The 25,898-nt window shown below is 44.0% G+C and overlaps 1 pseudogene across 1 annotated transcript in view; it reads right to left on the reverse strand.

The window, feature by feature from the left end:
- LOC106992821 (uncharacterized) overlaps positions 1–24,775 on the reverse strand; it is a 46,291-nt pseudogene extending 21,516 nt beyond the window's left edge. The window contains exon 1 of the transcript XR_013402544.1: positions 24,645–24,775. The product of XR_013402544.1 is annotated as an uncharacterized LOC106992821 (transcript). The remainder of the gene's footprint in view (positions 1–24,644) is intronic.
- Positions 24,776–25,898: the final 1,123 nt, after the last annotated feature.

Raw genomic sequence — 25,898 nt, forward strand, 5'->3', positions numbered from 1 at the left:
TATAACCACATGGAAAATGAAACCAGCTTCCTATCTCTCACTATACACAAAGACCAACTCAAGATGGATCAAACACTTAAATCTAAGACCTGAAACCATAGAAATTCTAGAAGAAAATCTAGAATAAACTCTTCTGGATATTGTCCTAAATAAAAAATGTATGACTAAGACCCTAAAAGCAAGTGCAACACAAACAAAATAAATAAATGGAACCAAATTTAACTAAAAACCTCATGCACAGCAAAATAAATAATCATTATAGTAAAAAGGCAATCCACAGAATGGGAGAAAATATTTACAAAGTATGCATCCAATGAAAAAGTAATAACCAAAATCTACAAGGAACTCAAACAAATCAGCAAGAATAAAGCAAATATTCCCATCAAAAAGTGAGAAAGTGACATGAACAGACATTTCTCAAAAGGGGATATGCAAATGGCCAAAAAATATTAAAAATGCTCAACATCAGCAAGCATAAGGAAATGCAAATTAAAAACACAATAAAACACCATCTTGCCCCAGCTGAAATGACCATTATTAAAAAGTGAAAAAAAAAAAAAAAAGATCTTGGTGTGCTTGTAATGAAAAGAGAATAATTCTATATACTACTGGTCGGAATGTAAATTAGTACAATGTCTGTGAAAAACAGTATTTTTTCAAATAATTAAAAGTAGATCTACTATCTGATTCAGTAATTCCACTACTGGATATCTACCTGAAGGAAAAGAGGTAATTACATCAAAAAGACACCTGCGCATGTGTATTTATTACATCACAATTGCAAAGACTGGAACCAGTCTAAGTGTCCATCAAGCAATAAATGGATAAAGAGAATATGGTATATATACACCATGGAATACTACACAGCTATAAAAAAAATGAAATAATGTCTTTTGCAGCAACTTGAATGAAGCTGAAGACCATAATTCTAAGTAAAATAATTCAGGAATGGAAAACAAAATACTATATGTTCTCATTATATGTTCTCATTTATAATTTGGAACTAAGCTATAGGTATGCAAAGGCATACAGAGTGATATAATGAACTTTGGAGACTCAGAAGGAGAAGTGTGCAAGGTGTTTGAGTAATAAAACTACTACATATTGAGTATAATGTACACTACTTGGGTGATGTAAAATTTCAGACTTCACCACTATACAATTCACCCATGTAGTCAAAAACCACTTGTACCCTCAAAGCTATACAAATACGTGTGTGTGTGTATTATAACAGAATATCTGAAAGACTTTATCAAAAACTCTTAGAACTAATAAACCCCAACTTCAGTAAAGTTACCACAAAATCAACATAAAAAGTTCAGTAGTGTTTCTATACACAAATAATAAACTAGCTAAAAAGGAAACCAATAAAACAATTCTATTTACAAGAGCTACAAAAAATTTAATTAATAAAATACTTAGGAACAAATTTAATTTAAAATGTGAAATATTTCTACTTCAAACACTACAAAACAATGATGAAAAAAATGAAGAAGATATAAACAGATAGCAAGACATCATATGCTCATGGATCAGAAGAATTATCATTTTTGAAATGATCATGCCACTTAAAGCAATCTACAGATTTAAATGCAATCCCTATCAAAGTACCAAAGACATGCATCACAAAATGGAAAAATATATAACAATCCTAAACTTCATATGGAAAGAATCCAAGTAGCCAAAGTGATCCTGAGCAAAAATCACAAAGCTCGAGGCATCACACTATCAGACTTTAAAATGTACTACAAAGCTATAATAATAAAAACAGCATGGTGTTGGTATAAAAACAGACACATACACCAATGGAACAGAATACAGTACACAGAAATAAATCCATGCATTTACAGCCAATTGATTTTTAACAAAGGCACCAATAATACACATTAGGGAAAGGACACTCTCTTCAATAAATGTTGCTGGGAAAACTGAATACACATATGCAGAATTATGAAGTTAGATCCTTATATTTCACCATACATTAAAATAAATTTAAAATGAATAAAAAATATCTTAGGCTTAAAGCCTGAAACTATCAAGCTACTACAAGAAACATAGTAAAAATGCTTTGGTACATTGGCAGAGGCAAATATTTCATGCCTATGACTTCAAAAGCACAAACAATAAAAACAAAGAAAATAGGCAAATGGAAATATACTGAATATATTAAAGTAAAAAGCTTCTGCACAGTAAAGGAAACAATCAACAGAGTGAAGAGACTACCTGTAGAATGGGAGAAAATATTTGCAGACTATTCACCTGACAAGGGACCGATATCCAAAATGTACAAGGAACTCAAACAATTCACATCAAAAACAAGTAATCCCATTCAAAATGGGCAAAGGATCTGTGTGGACATTACTCAAAAGAAGACAAACAAATGGCCAATAGATATTATTTTTAAATGTTCAACATCACTAATTATCAGGAAAATGCAAATCAAACCCACAAGCAAATTCAATCCATATAGAATGGTTATTATAAAAAAGACAAAATATAATAAATACTGGCAAAGGTATAGAGAAAAGGAAACTCTTATAAATGAGTGATATGAATGTAAATTAGTACAGCTATTAAAAAATAGTAGGGGAGATTCTAAACAAAAACTAAGAGATATCATATGATTCAGCAATCCCACCACTGAGTATTAATCCAAAGAAAAGAAAGTAAGTATCCAAGGAATACTACACCCCATGTTTATTTCAGCACTATTCACAAAAGTCAAGATATGCAATCATTCTAAGTGTCCATCAGTGGATGAATGGAGAAAGAAAATGAGGTGTATATATACACAATGGAATTCTATTCAGCCATACAGAAGAATGAACTCCTGTCATTCGCAACAACGTGGATGAACTAGAGATCATTATTTTAAGTGGAATAAGCCAGGCACAGAAAGACAAATGCCACGTGTTTTTATTTATATGTAGAAGCCAAAAAACTTGATCTCATAGAGGTAAAGGGCAGAACGATACCACAGAGAGGAAATGAAGAGATGTAGGTCAATGGATACAAACATACAGTTACGCAGAAGGAATAAGTTCTAGGTTTTTCAGCAAAGAATGGTGACTATAGTTCACAATAATTTACTGTAGATCTTAGAATAGCTAGGAGATTAGATTTAAATGTTTTCCACACAAAGAAATAAGTATTAGAGGTGACACTCTAAGCACGGCGATTTGATCATCATACATGATATGCATATAACAAAATATCACACGTGCTCTATAAATATGTATAATATTATACATCAGTAAAATAACAGATTAGACAGTACAGAATTCAATGTTGCTCTCTTTCTCCCACCAACACTGTTTCCCCTATTCACATATTACTTTAGCTTGTTTTATTTGTTACACTTGATGAACCAATACTGACATGTTATCATTAATTAAAGCCAACATTTTATATGAGGGTTTACTGTTTGTGTTTTACAGTATTATGAGCCTGGACAAATGTATGACATGTATCCACCATTACAGATTATACAGAGTAGTTTCCCTGCCCTAAAAACCTTCTGTGTTCCACCTATTCATACTTTCCTCTCCCCAGCTCCTGGCAACCACTAATCTTTTAACTGTCTCCATAGCTTTGCCTTTTCCAGAATGTCACATAGTTGGAATCATACTGTAGCCTTTTAGGTTGGCTTCTTTCACTTAGTAATTTGCATTTAGAATTTCTCCATGTATTTCTGCGCCTCATGAGCTCATTTCCTTTTAAGCTTCCTTTTTTCTACATAGGAAGAACTGGTTATCCTCTCCCTAGACCCCACGGTATTTATCATAGCCATCTAGTACTGAGAAGAGGTGTCTGATCTGGTAATCATTTGAATAAATGTCTTACTTTGCCCTTCTAAATCTTTAAATACTGGTGTTCACTGTCTTCTTAAGGCCTAGTACCCTGCAATAGTAATTGATTCAAAGACACACACACACACAAAATTTTTTTGAAAATCTAAATAATAAGAAAACATGGGTAGAAATGTTGGAGGCACTGAGATGAGTGGGAAGATAAGAAAGGAAGATGTAATGTTTACTGCAGACATGTTGTGCCTGGGTTTCCATTTGATCATCAAAACACCTCCTAACTAAGGTTATTATCATTGTCTCCTTCTTCCTGGTGAGACTCAGGGTTCAGATCATGAAAAGGGTAGCACACGGCTTGTGAATAGTGGAACTGGATTGTTCATTGAACACTGCCTTCCTTCCAGTGAACACTGAACGCTGCCTTCCTTCCCCCATTGGTGGTCACCCCGGGCACTTCTTGAGATTGTAGCTATCAGAGGTAAGAACATTGCCCCCATTCATATCATAGCACCTGCCATTTTGATGTGCCTACTATGTGCCAGCAGGTGTACAAATATTTTTAATCTCTTACAAGCCATTCCACAACCATTTATTGAGTAGCTACAGAAACCCAGCAAACTAGGATTTGGTGACTTTAATTATTTAGACGGAAAATTCAAAACTTCAAAAAGTTAAGACTGGCCAGATGAAACATATCCAGATGTGAAAGAAGGGAACAGAGGCCATATCCCTCAGACCTTAAACCTACACCCTCCTCCTGGCATCATACGCTCCCCAACAGGACCCAAAGCACCACCCTTTGTTTCTATGTTGAGACTTCCTCTCAATTCCCAATCCAGTCCTGCAGCAAGAGAGCCAATCTCCAAGAAGCCAGTTTATCCCAGTCCCTGGGGCTGTATCTAAGTGAGATGTGGGAGCTGTCTCACCTGCTAAGAGCCCCATGATCACAGACACATCACCTGTTGGCAATGACCAACAGATAAACTCCCTAGTTGAGCTTTCAATCCATGGTTTACTCACTTATTCATTCAACAGGTATCTACTTTCTGCTTCTGGTGTGTTACATATTGTTCTAGGCACTGGAGATTGTGCAGTGCATGAAACAGACACGCATACCTGTGCTCAGGCAGCTTACAGTCTAAAAGCAGAAAACAGACTATAAACAAATAAAGAGCCAAGCATACTGCAAGTTAGATAATAATAAGGGCTATGAATACAAATTAAAAGGGAAGTGGGATAGAGTATGTATGGAGGAACACAGGAGTTACAATTTTCAACAAGGTGGTCAGGAGGACTTACGATACAGTGACATTGAACAGAATCCTAGAGGATGTGGGAGAGGGACAATGCAGGGAGCTATGGGAATAGCATTTCTTGTGGAGGAAATAGCAAGTGCAAAGATCCTGTGGCAGGGGAGTGCTGGGTGTGCAGGGAAAACCAGACACTAGCAAGAAACTGCAAGTTCTGGCAGAGCAAAGGCATGGGGTCTCAAGCTAACTTCAACTAAAGAATAAGTGTTCAATATCACAGGGCTTTTGATGTGGTTGTTTTAATCATAGGGGTCTGGTGAGAAAAGGTCCCCTTGTATCTGATGTGGTAGAGTGAATGAGGGGAATTGCTACACGGGTATGCTTCTTCGTCAGGAAGTCTCCCTGGATTCTGTGGTCTTAGGCAGGGCAAAAAGATGAATAAATCACAGTCCCTCCCTACAGGGTCTCATTGCTCAATGGAGAAGGGGTCCAGTGAGGGTCCAGTGAAAGAACAATCATGGCATGAAATTACCAGTATTAGAACATCAGCCTAGAACCAGGTAGCCGAGAAGCCTGTGGAGGATGTGATCAGGCTGGGCTCAGGCTGCTCTCTGGAATTCATGCCTGAGGCGTGAGTAGAGTCTCCTTACACACCCACTGGAGAAAGGTAGTTTTGCCTTCCCCGCCGTTTTCTAAAGACTTGCTGGTGGTTCTACTGACTGTGGATGAAAAATTGCTGGCTGTGCAAACTCTGCCCTTTAAGCTGGAACCCAGGGCCTCCTGTATGTACAACTTCCCCAAAGGACTCCCACAGATTTACGTGGCTCCTCTCCCTGTGTGTCTGAAATGACACATACCAGCTAGCCTGAGCCGGGTACAGCTCTTCAGCTAGGATTATCTAACCAGCCCCTCACTGCCCGTTCCTTCTTCTCAGTTGCACCCCTGGAAAGCAGGATTTTCTTGCAAAATAAAGAAACAATAGCATGGTAATCAGAGTGGTCTGGGCTCCCATAGGCTGTACCAGGGAAATCTCTTGGCAATCCTGACCCTGGCAGACAAAATGAGACAATGGCTGTCTATGGAATGGGGGTGTGTTCACACCCTGGGATTGTACATGTGGCTTAGCAACGGGGGGGCTCTTAAGAAGAACTGGATCCTTTCAAGGGTAAAGTCATCAGCACCCACTACACCATGATTGCCAGGTTCCCAAACCAGGAGAAAAATTGGATCTGGAATTGTTACTGGACCTCACTGCTATGAAAAAGCATTACTAAATCTCTACTCCATCAGCTGGGGAGAGAGAAGGAGAAAGGAGACTGATACTCAGGGAGAGCCTGCTGGGTACCGCCCCACACAGCCCCGTCTTGGACATTATAGGTACTGTCTCGTGAAATTTCACCACGACCTTCTGAGCTAAGTTTTCTTGAATTGGAAAACCTGAGTCTGGGGATGACCAGGACCTTTCCAAAGCTCTGATCCACCCGGGCCTCTGCCCCCATGTTTGGTGGTAGCCCCCAGGACACAGGTGAGACTCTGTGATGACTGCCCATGCTCACCCTGCAGAGAGTCTATGCAGGGGGCTGCCAATAATTCTTCTAGAGGAATCCAGGCCAGACCCATACAGGGGCACACATGCACAGCAAACGCATAACGAGTTTTCAGATTTCCTGAGCAGAGTCCACAGCTTTTTTGTTCTGTGCCACACACTCAGTGCCTCTCACAGATGGTGGTGATCCAGTCTATATGTACACCACTCTGTGTTAGAGTCTATGTACAATAATGTGAATAATGAAAGCATTCTGAATAGTTGTTAAATAATGTCCACGTGAACTCAACTGATCGACTCAGTCAGTGCCCTGTGTCTGCTTTGGCCTTTAATTTCCCATTTTGTATCTCTTTTGTTTAACTATTGGCTACTGTCTTCATTACAGATTATCAGCATAATGCCAAGTCAAAATATTTGGAATGATTAATGTTCATGTGCATCTAGGTGGATCTTACTCCTGTTTAACATGTGTGTGTGTTGAGCATTTTTAAATCATTAAGGTCTGTTCAATACTCAGTCATTTCTTAAGATCTTAGGCTATTTGAAAGACATGGATTCCAAAGGGTATTTATTTACCTGACATAAAATTTCCCTCTTTTCATTCCCTGCTCAACTGTCACCTATGATCAAACTCCATCTCTCTTACCTGGCTTCTCTAGCTCCAGATGACTTCCCCATCACCCAAGTTGCCCCATAAACTGTCTATTAAAACATATTCATTCTTTAGGTCAGGACTAAATGCTGTTCCTTCTTAGCATCTTCCCTGATTTGCCTGCACAAGAAGGGGTACCTTTCTCTAAATTCCAAAAGTACTTTTCAAATGGCTGTTTTCGTCAATGGCACATGTCTATTATACCCCCTTGCTGATAAACACCTGAAAGGAGGGTCCGTGCCTTGGTCAATGCCATGGTCCTACAACCTCTAGGAGAAGACTTTGCATAGCCCACAAAATGAGGAATCAGAGTATTTCTTCTAGAGGATCCTAGAGAACAACACGAGAGACTCACTAGAATTCACAGGAGTCCCCAAGAAGGCACCTGGTTGACTTTCTTCCCACTACTTCTGCTTCTGAGAAAATGAGCCCCAAGGAGAGTAAATTGCTAACCCTCTTTGGGGGAAGATAACACAGAAAAAACTTCAGAGAAGAAGAGAAAACTTTAAGTTGCACCTTGAAGGACAACTGGGAGTCCTCTGGGCTGAAGCGTACTATAGGGATGGGTGAAGGAAGCACTGCAGGTGGGGCCGCTGAGAGGCTGCTGTTGTGGGACTGTGGGTTGTGCAGTTTGGCTACCGTTACTTTATGCATTGATTCAGCAGATATACCTTGAGTCACCTTAAGTGTCCACTACAGATATGCAAATGGTATCTGTGAGATTGACACTACAGAGGTGAGGTCACGTTGACATGTGGGGTGGTGTGGGGAGAGCAGGAAGGCAGAGAACACGGGCTAGACAGGCAGGTGAGGAGCAAATGTGGAGGGCTGCTCATGACATCCTAAGCATCTTTGATCTTGCCCTACAGGTAGGTCATGGGCAGTTAATACTGACAATTCGACATTTATGTAATCCACATGAATGTTTAGAAAAAGATCTCTCTGACGGCAGTGCAAAATGCAGAAGAGTGAGAGAGAAACTGAGCTGTTCATACAATAGGATTGCCTCCAGTTGGTGAACACGGAGAAAACAGGAGCAGATTGCAAGGGCCGCAATTCAGAATGCACCCTCTTCCCCTCCCTCCCTCTCTACACACAAACGTTACAGTAGGACTGTAGAAAACCTTTCAGTTAAGATCAAGTAGCATACAATATATTTCTACTACTTTCTCTACTATGTCTGAGGGAAGATGAGTGGAGAGAAGAATGAAGATAGAAATAGACAAAAGCAAAACAACAGCACTTGCCCCAATCTGCCCTGGGAGATGGAAGAAATGGGGCGATTTACCAGAGCGTCTCTGTCTACTGGCTGGGGCTCAGCACCAGGTCCCAGGGCTAAGGGAGGCTTGGGCTTTGCTGGAAGAGAGCCCTCTACCCCCCGAGGGCAAAACTGGGCTTACATCAGGGTCTAGGCTAAAACAAGCAGCTCCCCTTTGTGGCTCTGAATCTTGCCTAAGTTACTTCCCCAGGTGCCAGGTCCCTCATCTGTGACTAGGAAAAATAAATTACCTACCTTACAAGATTTGTGAGAATTAGAAACTCCTTGTAAAGCAAAGGACATCCAGGAATTATAATAAGTATTACTGCTATTATTACTATAACCACCGCCACCATTATTAATACTACCGGTGATCACAGCCCAGAATCCCACCAAGAACCTGGCATCCGAACCTCCCCTTGACCCCAGTAACCCATCTCTCTTTCTAAATGGCTCCCATCATGCCTGCTGTGGAAGTCTCTTCAGAATGTGCCTTGAGCAGGAAGGAAAAGAAAACTCTAGTCTCTCCACATCTCCTAAATCGCCAATGTCCGACGTCATACCAGGAATTCTCCCTTACTGTTTACCTGCCTCTCTGTCTTCCCACCTCACACTCAGAGAGACAGGCACAGGAGGAGGATAGGTACCGGGGTCATGTCCCTGGGAAATAGCTAGACCAGGATGGGAACCTAGGTCTCCTGCCTCTTGCTGGTCCACACCTGAAGGTAACACTCACCATGTTGGGAAGAAAGATGGAGACCCAGGCGTCTGGATGGTGGTTAGAAAAGGCTGACCTACCATTCTCACTCCTCTGTGACCTTGGGGACTAGAACTAAACTTGTTGTTCCTTGGTGACTGGAACTCCACAGCATGGAGATTTCAGGCCTGGGTGCACACATCCACCTACAGAAAATACCGAAAGACGCCATTCTACCACTTCAAAGACCAGGAGAGAGTCCCGGACACAAGGGACTTCTCCCGAGAACAGCTTGTGGGACCATCCTGGGTGCGTGTCTGAGACATTTTCGTGACATGTTGGCCCTCCCTTCTTTCTCAGGTGGACAGCAACTGGGCAGGATTACTTTGGAAATAAAATACCTGTTTGTTCACCGACTATCCATCCCGAACCTCCGTGAGGTTATAACGTTCCCAGGTAGATCTCCAACCAAACACTGAGCCAGGAGAAATGAGTAAAGGACATGAAAACGGAGTGAGCATACGAACATTTCCTCTAGATGAAGTATCGTGCTCAGACTGAGGACAGATAGGGTCTTGCTCAATGCATAAGCTTGGGAGTCAGCAGAACTCACTTTGAATCTGAGCTCCGTCTCTTGCTACCTCTGTGGTCTTGGGCCTACTGCTTAACCTCACTTGCCCAGTGTGTCACTGTCTGTCTATTGAGAATAATAAAAGTGTCCAAGTACAAAACCACTCTGAGAATTAAAACAATGCCACATGCAGGTGAATTAGAGCAGTGCTTTGCGTACCTACGTGTTCACAAAGTGCCTATTACCATTATTTTGTTGAATAAATAATCAAATACATTAATTAGAGCAATTAAATTTAATCTGAATTTTGGCCTGAGTATCTAGAAAAATTAAACCAGAAAAAATTCAGATTTCATCCCCAGATTAAATCCTCAGATAGGCATACACATTTTACAGGAAGGAAGTTGAGGCCTAAAGAAATTAAACAATTTGGCTAAGAACACATAACATCCTTGCAGCACAGTTGTTAGATCACAAGACCCCTTATCTTTCACTGTGCCCGTTTGTTTATTGTAGAAAGTAAACATGTTTAGTGGCCAAGAAAACATCCTATTTAGGAAAGATATTCTGTGAAGGGCTTGCGGAAGCTAGGTGAACTCTCCGTTTTTAGCTACAGTTTTACATTTTTCAGTGTTATAATTTTATGCTCGTCTAATTAAACAAACTAGTTCATGACAAGCAAGGGTAAGGTGTTCATTCAATTCCTGCCTGGAACTGTGTTCAGGGTGTTTACCTGGGAAGCCATGTGTGACTAAAGAAATCTCCCAACGCAAGGGTGCAGACTCAGGGTCCAGTGTTCGGTGCTGCATTCCTCCCCTGGAATCCAAAATCTCCAGGTCCCCAAGGTTTCATTACTGCGTGCAGACTAATATTTTGGGGTGAGGACAAGGGTGGGTGGGGAGACTGGGGGACTAAGGGACAGGGAGGTGGGGGGCTGGGGTTTCAGTTGGACAGATTCCCATCCCCCGCCCGCGCTGCTGCAGGAGCCAGCAATGCACCCAAGGCACAGAAGACAAAGGGAGCAAAGCTCCCACCCAGAGTCCGCATTCCATCAGGAATTTGCAATGAAACTTTCACCTTTTCCAGCAAACTCTGTGTATTTGAAAGATTTAATTTTCTCCTCACCTCCTCCGGGCCAAGCAGGAAGAAGAATTGGAGAGCTTATTTTAGCACAGAGTGTAAGCTGGAAAGCCCCTTCTGAACCTAGCAATTGGTTTTTGTTTTGTGGCCAGTGACTGCCACAAAAGGGGGCCTACCCCCAACCCAAGTATTCAATTAACCCTGTGTGTGACAGGCAGAGGATGGAGGCTGGTTCAGGCCCCATTCATAGGATTCCGAGGGGGGCTTTTTTGAAGGATTCTTCTTAACAAAGGTTGCCAAACTAAGTAGCTTTTTTGTTGTTGCTTGGTTCTGGCCTATTGTTACCTCTCAAGCGACCTTTTCCACTTAATTGGGGCTTTAGAATTCCACGTCTATTGTATCTGGAGATAAGAAACACCCTGCGTAGGAACTCTGGAAGTTTATGAATATAAGCATTTCTGCATTGGGTGATTCCAAAGCTGTTTAGTTATCACTCCTGTCCATTGACATAAGTTACACTGATAAAAATAATCGTCAGAAAATAACAACCACAGTGATAATGAGTTTCCACATATTGAGTTCCTATGAGGTGTCGGGTGCTGTAATCTATGCTTTGTGTGTGTTGTTTCTAATGTCGCAATTAACTCTGCATGTTACAGACCAGGACTCTACAGTTCAAGAAGAAAGAAGCCACACCACACCCCAATCAAAGCTGAGGGCAAACGCTGGCCCCTCCCTCACTGCCGGGCCATAGGGCTTTATTCACAGCACTTGGGGCTCTGCTTAGTCAACAGTTCCACTGTTTTAGCTCCCTGACTAGATTGGAAACCAGAACTGTGAACAGAGAAAAGATTAAAGTGCTTTTTGTATACACAGTTAAAAATGCAAATGCTTAGAGAGAACAGGTAGAAAATATAAATGTGTGAATTGGGCCTAGTGTCAGATAACAGAGAGCAGTGAGGCCTGAGGAAAACGGGAACAGCATACCTTCCAAAGAGGCTGACCTTCACATTGATTTTATATATATATACACAAACACAATCATCACTAAGCCAAACTCAGAAAATAGTTCTATGTCTGGATTGGTGACTGGACCTCCCGGTGGAGGACATCTGTCCTCTGTTAATGATACCAGGCAGAAGTCACAAACTTGTAGCCTTCAAGCCACGTTCCTTCCACAGACATAGTTCTTTGCTCTGCACAGGGTTTTAAAAGTCGAGAGATTCCTTGTCTGAGATCTCTAGCTTCCTGTGGGACTCTAGACTATGTGGCATCCCCAGGCCTGTGTGTGTCCCCTGGCAATAATAAGCCATCCAACTCAGATGGGGCGCGTCTCCCTGCTGCACTGCACCTGCTACTCCACTCCTTGTGTCAGCTGCCTGGCCTGTGTGACTCCTTGGGTTTGCCACGTCTGTGTCAAAGGGGCTGAGTTTCCTAGGACCATTTTTCTTTGCTCAGATCTGAGGTGAGAGGAGCCCTCACTTAGTTCATTATACAAATATATACAGGCATGGAATTCACAAACTGAGGGTGTCACTGTCATTCATCTGGCAAATACTAACCTGTGACCCAAGGCCATCAAAGCACCTTTTTGACATATTTTATGTACACACACACACACAAACACACACACACACAAAGGCACCAGCCATAGGGAGCAGAAGATGTTGCTCATGACACCCTGTTTGCAATAATGGTCAAAAGCACGCACATTTTATATTTAAAACATATTATGAATAGGTGAGTAACCAAAATTGAGATGGCGAAGGCCTGCAGTCATCTTTTTAATGAAAAGAGAAAAAGAGAAAGTTGTCTTTTCTTGGCGAGCTTGTTCAACTATCCAGAACATTTCTCCAAGAAAGCTTAGAGCGTCCATAAGTCATGGCACTCAAGCTCTTGTCTAGCATGTGGGATACGAACTCCCTTACCCTTCCTGAGTCACCTTCAGAGAATAGAATCATGTCTTAGACTTAGAGGAGTTTCATACCTGTTAGCCACTTAATCAGGCATTTGAACAACTTAATTGAACCTGAACATTTTATATCATTATATAAAGTGAAATATTCATGTTGCAGTCAAAATACTTCAAATAGTCCTAACCTAGCCTTTTAGCAATCTCATTAATTAGTAAAATGGACAAAAGCTACAAAACAAGAAACTAAACAACAAGATACAAATAAGAACATCCATGCATAAAACCTCTGTATCAGTTGAAGTGAAATCTACAAAATCCTTGTTATAAATGCCATGTCCTTGACTTTCTTTTTTTTTTTTTTTTTTTTTTTTTTTTTTTTTTTTTTGAGACGGAGTCTCGCTCTGTCGCCCAGGCTGGAGTGCAGCAGCCGGATCTCAGCTCACTGCAAGCTCCGCCTCCCGGGTTCACGCCATTCTCCTGCCTCAGCCTCCTGAGTAGCTGGGACTACAGGCGCCCGCCACCTCGCCCAGCTAGTTTTTTGTATTTTTTAGTAGAGACGGAGTTTCACCGGGTTAGCCAGGATGGTCTCGATCTCCTGACCTCATGATCCGCCCGTCTCGGCCTCCCAAAGTGCTGGGATTACAGGCTTGAGCCACCGCGCCCGGCCCTTGACTTTCTTTAGAACTCTCCAAATCTTCACTCAAATTCAGGTTGCTCTTAATTTACATATGTATATTTAACCAGCTTCCTCATTCATATTTCTAGTTCTCTCTAGATTAGAAAAAAATATTCCCTGAGAAGCACTGCTATTATAGGGAAATGCACCAAGAGCAGAAGAAGTAAGAGATGACAACTGACAGAGAAATAAAAAAGATAAAACATTGAAAACTACCAAAACGAACATAGAAATGCTAAAGATATGGTAACCTGGGGCTATTTGAAAGAGCAGAGAAACTTCACTGTGGAATTCCGGAAGTATCACTGCGCTACGTCACAATATGCATTGTTTGCTCTTCTTAAGGAGAAAGAAAATTATGTAATAAATTTAAAGGCTCTGTGTACAAAATGACCTAAGTATGAAAAAGTTAAGAAGCCTAAAAGGTGAATGCTCAGCCTTCTGGGCAACTCGCATTCCCACATTGATTCATTGCTTCCTGATGGTCTCAAATGCCTGACTCTGTTTAATTTTAGTCATTGAATCACTTTTGTCAATAAAACCATGAAAACTGTGTGAGACCTGGCATGGCATGGAAGCCAAGATTCAGTTTCTTGCAGCCCTGGACCAGGATATAGAGGTACAGGCTCTGTGGTCACTGTGCCTGCACCCCGCATCATCTCAACAGTGAGCCAGACTCAGATTTGCAAGCTGAGCTTGTGTTAGCCCTCTCTTCCCTGCTTGCTCCCAGCCATTATTTCTAATCAATCCTACCTTGCCATCCAGGGACAAAATGTGAGTACAAAATGAATCGGGATATAGTGGCTACCACTTTACAAATAAGGAAGCACACACACTTCTGTGCTCACAATCCACAAATGACAAACTCTCTCTCTCTACTACCTTCCAGCTAATCCTACAGATGATAAGTCCTATTAGATAGAGAACGTTTTATTCAAAATCTGAGCTTATGGGTGCAACACTGAGCTAGCACATTTCTTCCTGTCTATTCTCTGGTCCCACGCTGCCTGCTTCACCTCTTTCTGCTGTTGTGTAATTGTCAGCTACCGGTAACAAGTGGGAAATGGAGAAGGAGAGAGAGAGAGAAAGAAAATAGGGAATGGGTGAAGTCCATTCAGCAAACACGTGCTGAGCCTCTGTGCTCACTGCTGGGGAGAACGAGGTATCACCAGGAAAGGCTCAGCTTGGCCAGTACCCTGGATGGAGAGGTGGGTGTGTGTGCCCCTGGTGTGGGATGGTCAGAAAAGGGTGGGATGAGACTGGACTGAGATAAAAGGTGCCTGAGGCAGGTGCTCCTGCTCAGCATCATCCAGGTCTGGTCTGAAGGAGAGATGGGAGGTTAGGGTCATTCCTGGTAGAAGAGACTAGAAGCAAAAGCAAAAAAGTAAGAAGGAGACAGGGTAGAATTTGGCACCAGAAGTAGTTGGCTGCAGTTTAAGGCAAATTTGGACAGAGATCTAGTGTCACTCACAAACAGACCCCTCCTAACAAGATGGATTTGCAAGACACCTGCTCCTCTGGAGGGTCATTGGGCAGCATTTTCAATGGCATGAAAGGCTTTCCCTTACTCACCAAGACCTTAGATCCATTTGGAGGGTGGAGATTGATCCCTGGACAGATAAGGAGACCAAGAACTGGAGGCATTTTCTTACTTTCTCAAGACCCTAGACCTTGTGGACTACAGAACCGGAAGTTAAAACCAGGGCATCTGACCCCAAGTTCTACACCTTTTCAGGAACCCTAAAACTCAATCTTTTTAGACATAATTTGTTATCTATGTTCACATGCAATAAGAAAATAAGACTAGGCTTAGGACAAGAAGCAGTACCCCAGGTGCCAAGGGTCAGTTGCAGGGTTCTCTATAGCAGGGGTTGGCAAACTTCCCCTGCCAAGGGCCACAAGTGGGTGTGGGTGTGCTCCAACGAAGCTTTAGCTACAATATAGGCAGTGTTGGGCCTCCGCCTGGGGGCTGCAGTTGGCTGACCCTGGCTCTAGGGTTTGCTTTCCCATGCCATTGGAGCTTTTCGTGTTGGGGCAGGAACCCAGAGAAAGGCTTCAGTTGGGCAGGTCCAGCTGAATGTCAGGAAAAGTCCTGTGTGGGTTTCCCAGGGCAGTTCACGTTTTCTTGCCCAAATGTTAGACACCTTCACTATGCAATGCCAGATTTTAGACACTGCTCAGTTTACTGTGATTCTGAAGATGGACATGGGACACAGGCTCTGTGGAGGATGGAGGTGGCAATAGATGACTTAGGGAGGCTTTTGACAGCCTTGTCTGTGGCGGGTGGGAACCGCCTATCACAGAGAAGAATGCTGAGCCCAGACTGGGCCAGGACCAAGAAGTCATCGTAGGAAAAGTGATGATGCTTCACATGTGAGGAGCACGAATGTGGACGAGCCCCTGAGGAAGGAGACAGGCATCCAAAAACAGTCAGAGGAGACAGCTGTCATGTGTGTGCAGAACTGTATGCAGCTCCTTATTACAATGTGAATTTTGAGGCAGGGAATGGCAAAAATGAGGCTTGAAAGGCAAGTGAGGACCAGGCCATGGGGCTTCATATGCCATGCGGAGGACTCTGATTCTATCTTAGCAGCAAAGATAGAATTTTGCTGCACCCTGAAGCCTGCAGCCACCAACCGGGAGCTTCAAAGCTGGGCTGCTAGAGGGCCCCTTAGGAGTGACTTCCCGTCAGTGCCAGGGCTGGAGCCCAGTTTCTCTACCAGTGAATGAAGGAATCATTTCTGCCATCCCAGAGGGCTCTTCTTGGACAGAGCCTCTCCACTGATATAGTTATAACATTGGCTCTCCCTGGAAGCTGCTCTCTGGCCTGGGTTCATGCCAAGTCTGCATGTTCAGTGCCCAGCTACCCTGTGCCAGGCTGATTAAAGAAACCTGGCCCTGGCAGCTGAGGGCCATGCCAATGGGACAGCTTGGCCTCCTCATCCCTTGTTCTCTTGGGGAGGAGAATGTTCTATCCTATGATGACCACTGGGTCCACTCTGGGCACAGATTAGGATAATCTGGAACAAAACAGGACCCATTCCCGGGCACATCCCAGACCAATTTAATCAGATCTTTGAGAAGAGGGCCCGGCATCAGTTCACACTGGACGATGCCTGTGTGCAGGCAGGATTAAGTGCCACTGCCATTGCTGCGCCAGGCTCCCTGCCAGGAAAGTAGCCAGGCCCTGCTGGAAGTTCCTCTCTTTACCTAGACCTGGCTCTGCTTAACCCAGGAGAGTAGCGTGTGGGGGCAACACCAGAGCTTCTCTGACTTCCTGGTGCATACAAGTCACAGGGGTCTGGAGGTGGCGCCTGAGAATCTGCGTTTCCAACAAGCCTGCAGGGCACGCTGATGCTGCTGGTTCATGGACCAAACGCTTCAGTAGCAGGACAATGGGTCAGCACAATCCTCCTGGCAGTAGTGTCTGGTTCCAAGTGTACTAAGATTGGGCCTGCTCAGCCCTGGGGGTTTACCCCTGCTGCTTAGCAGTCGGCTGTGTGTACCCCACAAGCATCTCTATTCAATTTGTGAGCCAGACGTGGAGGAAGTGGGAAGTTCTTGGGTCTGGAAGGCGCTTCAGGCCAAGTGAGAGACCTGAGAAGTAGAAAATGGGAAGAAGAAGGACGGGAGCCACTGATTCTAAATATTCATGAGAAGGGACTGCAAGATGTTAGAGAAGAACATGCCTACGGGAGCTGGAGAGCCAGGACGGTTTCCTGGAGGAGGTGCAAGCTGATAGGTGGCCCTGAAAAGACCAGTTAAATTAGATCTGAAGCCTCCTGCAGCCACCAACATGGAGCACCAAAGCTGGGCTGCTTTGGAGAAGACAGAGGTGAGAATAGAACGGAGAAAGCTGGGGGGCTCAAATCCCATTCTCATGGCCTAGCTCAATTTCACTGTCTCCTTTTGTATTTGTTTACTTATTTATTTTGAGACTCAGTCACACTCTGTCACCCAGGCTGGAGTGCAATGGCGCAATCTCGATTCACTGCATCCTCTGCTTCCTGGGTTCAAGCGATTCTCCTGCCTCAGACTCCCGAGTAGCTGAGATTACAGGTGCCTGCTGCCATGCCTGGCTAATTTTTGTATTTTTAGCAGAGACACGGTTTCACCATGTTGGTCAGGCTGGTCTCGAACTCCTGACCTCACGTGATCCTCCTGCCTTGGCCTCCCAAAGTGCTAGGATTACATTACAGGCATGAGCAAGCCACCTCTCCTGGCCTCCTTAACATGCAGCCTTTCTTCTGGGGTTATAGCTTTTGTTGCACTACACAGATTTCGTATTTTTTATTTCTGGCTCCTACTGTTCTGACACTATATACTATGTACTTCTCTATCTAGATTTTTGCTTGTCTAGGCTGTACACTATGAGATGTCCTTCTCTTCCTTTACAGCTTGACAAACTCCTATGCATTCTTCAAAACCCATTTTAAATTATATCTTATCTCAGTACTGTTTCCTAACCATCTCCCTCAGGCAACATAAGTGATTTTTCGATCTATGTTTCTGCAGCTATCTTTACTAGAGTCCTTATTTTAGAGCATGCGTAGATTAATTATTCTGTATTTGTGAAAGCACTTTTTAAAAAACAAAAATAAAAACGGACCAAAATAATAAACACTGATTTTTTTTTCTGTAATAGGGTTACATTAAAGGAGGTTTTTTTTGGTAAAACACATACTAACAAATTGATAAATGCACAATTTGTTATCATGGGCCAATATATTCTAACAAGATTGTATATTATAGTAGCCAGCAAAAATTATCTCTACCTGGTATGGACTTCTGACAATAAAAAAGGAACAGAAAGAGAGCGCATTAACATACAATAAACACTAATTAAAAATAACTTTAAAATGAAAGATATCATGATAAAAATACAATGCTTACATTGTGTTTATGAAAATGACATTTTAGAGCAAACAAATTATTAATTGCCTAATTCATTTGCTAATAATACAGATGTGGAAAAATTTCTTTCATTTTTATGTTAGCGTTAGCTGAATTATTGCAGTGTATCCAAAAGCATCCTCAGGTTACATCATATCACATGTTACGGTGATAATATCTCTTCACATGAGATCATCTTCTTTTTTAATTATGAAAATATTGTGTCTGCTTGTCCTGATTTTGGTTTTGCTGCTGAAATCAATATTGGCTTTGCATGTTCCAGCTTTAATCAGCTTCTGATTTTATGATGGGGAATTTCACAACCTTCACATCATCTCTCTGAATTTCTTCCTTTGAAATATTTACAAAGAATTGAAGTCTATAATGGATACCCACACACCGGGAAAAGCCAGCAACAGAGAATGTTAACTTCATCTTTAATTTGCATACAGGAGCACAACACATGGCACAAAACAGCTCACTGTATGTTGTGGCATGTGCGAATGCTTGCTCTACACATAGGAAGTGTTCTCAAACTCCAGCGATGTAACTGTGCAAAATGGAAGGTAAATAATGAACGCTGTAAAGCTCGGGGAAGAGGGGAAGAGGAGGCTTCTGGCAGCCTAAAGTGGAACTACAGCCCCTTCCTAAGGAATGCAGAATGGCAGGGCCTGGAAGGAAAGCCTGAGAGAGAAGCCTGGGGCAGGAACGTGGGGGCGGTGGTTCTGACCGAAGCCCACCCACCTCAGCGCCGTATTTCCGAGTCCATCAGAGTGCTCTTGTTTCCAGCTCAGAACCTGGGCCCTTGGCAGCCCCCCTTGCAGCCAGCCCTGTCCCCCAAGCTCATGGCCGGGAAACCACTCCTGCGAAAGCTGATTGTGTTTTGCTCTAGGCCTGGAGAAAGGTGCCTTTTCGCTGACTCAGTAACTCGGGTGCAGCCCTTCTTCAGAAGAGTCACCTCCTCCCCTCGCTGGAGCCCCTCAGAGCCTGGTGCATGTAGCTGCTTGTTTATGGGTCATTAAAGGGGTGGCTGGGGGCGGTGAGAGGAGTTGGGGAACTTGGGTCTGAAGGGTGAGGAGAGAGAGCACCAGCCTCCAGCTTATGACCAATTGGAAAGCGAGGCACGGGAGCTCTGCAATTACAGGATGGTGAGTCTCCTCTGCGGATGAGGGGCAGTGGCTCTGATTATGCCAGCGCATAAATTCCATCCTCCATGGCCACTCAAATACACAGGCAGCTGAGACCCGTGTAACCGCTCCTGAGGCTTCCTCCAGAGCTGGTGCAGCACTCTTAGCAGGAAAAGATGAGCCAGGAGGAGTGGTTTCCAATCCTAGTTCCACCCGTTAGGAGCTGCGGGACTCTGCCCCATCTGTGGAGTGACGCGGGCCCCTCCCTCACTGTGCTGGTGAGAGGTACGCATGCTGCCGGGCAATCTGCCTGAGTGTTGGGTTATTTGAATTTCAATTTCTCCCTCTTGTCTACTTTTTCTCCTGAACAAAGTAGAAAATGAAGGAAAAACAGATTGGGTGTTAAATTCTCACGTGTTTTAAAAATGGTAAGGCTTCTCTTTAATTTTCCCTTTTCCCTAAACAGGCCACCACTCACCATCCCGTCACCAGCGCCATTCAGTTCTGCTGTGACCTGTGGCCTGATCTCCACGCAGCCCCTCCCAGCTGATTTTTCCAAGCCAGTACGAGGCACCAGGGTGTTCTGCCTGAACCTTCACAATAACCTCCTCACCAGTCTCACTGCTGCCATTCCTGGCTCCATAAAATCTGAGCTTTCAGAGAAGCCAGTGCGATCTTCCCACATAGAAATGAGAGCACGGCACCATCCAGCCGCAAAACTCCCCAGAGCTTCCCAGAACACTTTGAAAGAAATACAAAGCCCTTGCCTGGCCCTGCCTCTCCCTGACCTCAGCCTAGACTGGCTCCACACCTTCCTCTTAGCCTCAGCCATGGGCCACACAGGCTGGCCTTCCTTCTGTTCCTCAAACAAGCCCTGCACCGCCTACCCCAGGACCTTTGCACCAGCTCACCTTGGCTTGAGACGCTCTCTCTTCCGGCCCGTATTCTCCTTCACAATTCAACCAAATCCTCACTTCCTAAGTAGCCACTTTGATAATTTAGTCCCAATCCAGCACTCTCCAGTCCTCATCATTGCTCACCATTTGAGTTAACACCCATCTGCATCTTGTCTTCTTCATTTTCATTTATTTCTTTGTCTAATTTTCGGGGGCCACCTTTCATGCCTAGCTGTGCTCCCTGGGAGCACAGCTCCTATTTTCTCTCTGCTTATCCTCAGTGCCTAGAATGGTGCCTGGCCCAGAGTAGGGGAGCAAACAATATCTGTGAAATGGATGAAAATGTACAGGCAGAGGCAGCACCTACATGTGGCCCTTCATGAAGAGCATGCATTGTCAGTATATTCTCCATCTTTGCAAATGTAGGAAAGCTCACTGCTGATGCCCTCCCCCCACCCTGCGGTAACTAACCCAGCTTCTACCTGCTCCACTGGCCTCTCCTCTGAGGATAACTTCTCGTCAGGGCTTCAGATGGCCTCATTTTGGGAGGAGCATTTTACTTAGCTCAAATATGTCTCTCTTTTTTATCTGACGATTCTTATTTATTTATTGTTTTGAGATGGAGTCTTGCTCTTGTCACCCAGGCTAGGGTGCAATGGCGCAATCTCGGCTCACCGCAACCTCTGCCTCCCAGGTTCAAGTGATTCTCTGCCTCAGCCTCCCAAGTAGCTGGGATTACAGGTGCCTGCCATCACGCTCGGCTAATTTTTGTATTTTTAGTAGAGATGGGGTTTCACCATGTTGGCCAGGCTGATCTTGAACTCCTGACCACAGATGATCTGCCATCCTTGGCCTCCCAAAGTGCTGAGATTACAGGCATGAACCATCATGCCTGGCCTATCTGTCATTCTTAAAGCCACCAAAAGGAAAAAAAAAAATGTAATCACTTTTTCATGTCTTCCAGATATCTATCTATATATAGAGAGAGAAAGACCTTAGGTAGGTAATTTAACTTTGCTAAATAAGGTATAAACAAGATTGTCTTAGCTCTGCCGCCAATCTTGGAAGATCAATTACCTTCTCTAGACCTCAATTTCTTCAGCCCTAAAAAGAAGGTATTGATACTAGGGGAATGACTGAATGAATTTTGATAAATGTGTACATTCGTGCTAAGGAAGGTCATTAAATAATTTTAAAAAATGAATGACAAGGAAAAATGGTTAAAGTAAATTCAGAGCTCCAAAATATTAATATATTTCAAATGATGTAGATAACTTTAAAAGTATTTGGGAAAAATCAAATGATCAGAAGTACATTTAAATGTTAGAGAATTATGCGTGGTTTTTATTTATTTTCCCTTCTTTTAATTCTCTAAATTGTAACCAGTAAGTATATAAAATGTTCACAGCACTGCTCCTTTCCCAAATTAATAAACCTAAAATGAGGAAGTCAACCAGATAATGTATAAGTTCCCCTGTTGTCCTGCTAGTTTGGATTGTAGCTTTACTGCATGCACTTCTCATATGGGGATGGGGCAGGGCCAGGGAAGGGACTGACCCAGGCTGGGCCTCTCAGAACACTGCATCCCCGGACCCCAGGGCTGTATTTGGGATGTGTCTGGGAGCCAAACAAGGCCAAACAAAGGACCCGAGGATTTAGCGTGAACTCTAGGGAAAGGGGTCCTCTTTTATCACTGGAGTTACTAATGAGAACTGTCAGAGTTCTCTCTGACAATCCATGGAGAGTGTTTGCTTGTATGAAAGAGAACTCAGAAAAAAAAGCAAACTTGAGGAGTAGAGAAAATATGAACAAAAAACAATACTTATATTTGTTGACTTTATTCAGCCCATGGGTCCAGCTGGGTCAAAGTTGTGTTTGATCTTTCTGGTCACCTGACCCGATACATTTCCTCTCTTGCCTAAACTAGTGTGAGATGTGTCGGACACAACCCAAAGACTCTGCTCATGGGCACAGTTAGGCATCCATGCTGTTCCAGCTTTGCCTTTGTAGCAATCTCTGCTCAAAGGATGGTCACGTCCAACAGGAAGAACCATGGAGGCTGTGGTTCTCCTTGTCCTGCCGCATGGCTAGTTAGAAACACGGCCTGCATGCACCCAGGCTCCACCAGGAAGATCTCCTCACTGCCTACACCAGAGGGCCTCAGGCTTCCATTCTGGGACAAAGTCAGCTCCTTAAAAACCTCTTTGTGTAAATTATCCAAGTCCTAAAACAACATACCGTCATCTGGGAGCAAATCAGTGCTGGAATAAATAACCCAACAATGCAACTGATCCTCACTGAGTGCTTGACCTCACTGTCTACCCCACCATTCAATCTCACTTCCATTGTGAGACCAGGGTTCAGCCTCCACCCCATCCAGCATAGCTCACACCAAGGCTGGTGCCTTGCAGGAGCCGGGCGCCTTCACCTATGGGCATCTCTCTCCCTGCAGTGAGCCCAGAGCACCCGTGTCCCCCATCCTTTGAGCTGCAGCCTCCCTGAGATCCCCAACGCTGGTGTCTGGGCTCTGGGCTTCTGCTTCGGTTTCCTGGTTGTTGTTGTCATCTAGAGCCACAATCTTCTTAAGGACCATGAAACTCTTGGAAGCCCCCTGTTATCTTCCCAGGAATTGGATATTCTTTCTTCCTCCCCACAGTTGGACAAGGTTCTCCCTCCTGTGAGCCAGGCACTGCACTAGACTCTGAATATATCAGGATGTGAAACCACAGTCCCTGCCTTCAAGGAGCACAGGTGAGTGGGGCAGGGTGTAGATAACGGCAGTACAATCTTACGTGATAGATACAACGCTGGGTGTTTTTAGGACAAGAGAGAAACACCTAAAAGAGCCTAGGGAGCTGTTTTGAAGGAAGCAGGAGCTCAGCGTAGCCTTAAACAATGAATACAAGTCATTCAGGTCACTGGAGGGGGTGCCTAGCTTAAGCAGAGGCATGAAGATGAGAAATATTGGGAAGCAAGCAGGAAAATACAAGCAATAGTTGTCCGGGAAGCAATGAAGCAGGGCATCTCACAAAATAAGGCCAGAAGGGAATATAGCAGCAAGAGAGTGGAGATCACGTACTCCAATATCAATGCAGTCAGGCAAAGGAGGAAGCTCGACAGGGCCCCCAAGGAAGTGAGGGAGGCAAGGGAGATTTAATCAGGAAGCTAACACGGTCCTATTTGTCTTCTGGATGTAACTGTTTGGTATTGAAACAAGAACATCTGCATGACTGCGAGCACCGTGTTGTCTCTTAACACCAGAACCTGCCCAGTGGATCAGTCATCCTGGAGGTTGACTCCAACTGGGGAATGGCTCAGAGTCATCAGAGCCATTTGGTCATCATGACAGGGCTTCAGCCATACTGTTCCAAATACGCCCTCATCCCAGAGCCTGAGATCGCTCCTGGTCTCCTCTCCAACCCTTAGACCTGTCGCTGGGGTCTGACATCCACAAAGCTAAGGCCACCAGGGCTGGCACCTGCTGAAGTGCCCGCCGTGAGCCTAAGATTGACTCACATCTGCACTGAGTCACCACACAACACAAAACCTGGCTGTATTCATTTTACAGGGCTCTGAATGGGTAGCTGACTTCACTGAGACTGTAACCTAGATCCCACGGCCTTTCCAAGTTTACATCTGCATCTTATCGTCACCTTTTCTGTCTCAAAGCACCGAGTCCGTGGGTAATTTTTAGGTGTGTCAAACACCAGGCCTTGTGCCAAGGACTCAGCAAACGAAGGTAAATAGGGCACAATTTTACCCCTAAAGAGCTTCAACCTGTCATGGCAAATTCATAACCATCTTTTTCAATGGAGAACAGAAACACCAAGAGGTTATGTGATTTGCCCAACACCACAGGGCTTCCTGGTGCTGCTAGGACAGGTTCTGAACTTGAACTCAGCACTCCAGACCCCCTGGAATAGTCCACTGCCAGCATTCTGTGATGAGTTCACAGACTACGGAGAGGAATCACCTCTGGGGACCTGCCGAGCAGACTCAGGGCAGTTGCGGACACATCCGAGAGTCAGAGCTAGATTTCTCCTGAGCTGGATCCTCTCTAAAGCCATCTCCCCGATTTTAGAGGGGGCTTTAAGACCCAGGTGCATGATCAGCCTAGCTCTTGCTTTTCAAAAAGGAATTAGGGAAATGCCGAAAGACTCTCAGCAAATCAATCTGTCTGATAGCAGTGTCCAGCCTGGCAGCCGGACTTGTTCTCATGCACACGGCAGAGACCTGCACCAGACGACCAGCATCCGAACCCCCGAGCCTCGTCTCACCTGAGCAGGGCTCCCTTTGTCACCGTGTCAGCGGCTCCGAGTCGTGAAGGTTCTGTGCTTCCAACGAGGCTCGTCTGGGAGGCATCGGCACAGCTTTTAGCTTCCTTTAGTGAGGCAGTCGTCAAAGCACTGCCGGGACTGCAGAATGAAATCTGGATTTGAGAACCCTCTGCAGGGCTGCCAGGGGTGCTTGGCACTGCCTGGCGCCACCAGCCGGTCCAGCTCCAGCCAGACTGCTGACCTGGCACTGGCGCTGCATGATATAACTCGCTCTCACGGGGAAGCTTTAACTGTCTCTTCCCCAAGCTCGGAGTCCTCCAGTCTCTGTAGGATGCATCTGTTCTGTGATGCCCCTCTTTCGACACTCCGGGCTCCTCTCTGCCAGGGTTCCAGCCATTCAGGGACTCACAGCCCGATCCCTGCAAACATACCAGCCAAGAATTCATCATTTTTAGCAAAGTAATTATTAATCCCAAGGCTTCTGTTGAAGTCCTTCTCTTTTATTAGTGCAGCCAATTAAAATATATTTAAGCATAAAGATATTTATAAAGATTCTAGTGTTTTTCCATAAATACCTACCGATTGAAGTCATTTTATTTTTTAAAAAAATCCAGCAACTATTCCCTTATTCCTGTATAACACATTGTTCTCATTTAATTTATATGACTTTAAGACTCCATATGGAAAGGATATAGTTGACTGGGGAGTCATGGATACAAAAAAAAAGTAACCATGTAGGAAATTAATAATGCACATTGGAATATTAATTATGTTGTTGGAAGAATGCAAGAGACACATAAGAGCATAGAACTGAGACTAAGGAGACCTGGAGACCTGGGTTCCAGTTCCAGAAATAACACTAAATTAACTTTAAAGATGTGTGCAAGTTACTTGGTGCCTGGACGTCAGTATCTCCCTGGCTTTCAAGCAGTTAGTTTGGTTGATTGCCAAAGTTCTTCCCAGCATCACCATTCTAATACATTTTTTTAAGCCAAAACACATATACCTGTGGTTTTTAGAGGAAGTGTAATACAGCCATTAGAATCACTGAAGACTCACAGGCTTCTAATCCTCATTGCCCCTTCTTAGCTCTGTGACCCAGACAAATTGTCTAAACAGTGGACACCTCAGTATCCCCGATTACAAGACGGGAGAACATTTACTGTTACATGAGCTGATGCAGTTGCTGTTAAGAATTAAATGAGTTAATGTATGCAAAACCAGCTGGAACATTGCTTCATCCATGATTTTGCA

This window comes from Macaca mulatta, chromosome 13 (assembly GCF_049350105.2).
Source record: "Macaca mulatta isolate MMU2019108-1 chromosome 13, T2T-MMU8v2.0, whole genome shotgun sequence".
NCBI classification, from domain to species: Eukaryota; Metazoa; Chordata; class Mammalia; order Primates; family Cercopithecidae; genus Macaca; species Macaca mulatta.